Consider the following 688-nt stretch of genomic DNA (forward strand, 5'->3'; position numbering starts at 1 on the left):
AAACAGAAAACAAATACATAAATAAATAAAGGCTATATTGATATCAGGATAAGGACTATTGGCAGTGAGGAAATCATGATGATAAAAGACACAATTACTCAGGAAGATGCATCCATCATAAATATGTATGCGCCTAAAACAGAGCTTCAAAATATGTGAGGGAAAAATTGACATAAAAGATGAAACAGACACATCTGTACTCATAGTTAGAGATGTTGTTGTCTCTCTCTGAATAACTGATAGAACTATACAAAAAAATCTGAATAGCATTATCAAATATTTGACCCAATTTATATTTATAAAACACTACCCCAACCACTGCAGAATGCACATTGTTTTATGCTTTAGGGAACTTAGCCCCTCAAGTTCTTGCTGAAGGGGAATGAGGCCCGCCCTGCCTCCTGTGTTTGACACACCACACTGCCTTCATGTTTAGCAGTAAACCATGTAGTCATTCAGAGAGGGCTGAAGAGGGAACTGATGAAAAGCATATTGGTAAATATTATGAAAAGGGAAAAATGAAGTGAGTCTAATATGTAAAGCCTTAGAACAGTGCCTGGTGCTTACCCCTGTACTAATGTCAGCTTAAGTTATGGCCACCTAGACGTTCTGGAGAAAAAAAGAGAGCTGGCATTAGGATGACAAGGTAGAGGAATGTCATGAAAACTAGATTGCACAGAGAATCATC

General features: G+C 37.5%; 1 protein-coding gene across 5 annotated transcripts in view; it reads right to left on the reverse strand.

The window, feature by feature from the left end:
- Positions 1-688, reverse strand: part of IL20RB (interleukin 20 receptor subunit beta) — a 33,542-nt gene that overhangs the window by 3,896 nt on the left and 28,958 nt on the right. The window lies entirely within an intron of this gene.

Source organism: Pteropus alecto, unplaced genomic scaffold (genome assembly GCF_000325575.1).
Source record: "Pteropus alecto unplaced genomic scaffold, ASM32557v1 scaffold92, whole genome shotgun sequence".
In the NCBI taxonomy this organism is placed as follows: Eukaryota; Metazoa; Chordata; class Mammalia; order Chiroptera; family Pteropodidae; genus Pteropus; species Pteropus alecto.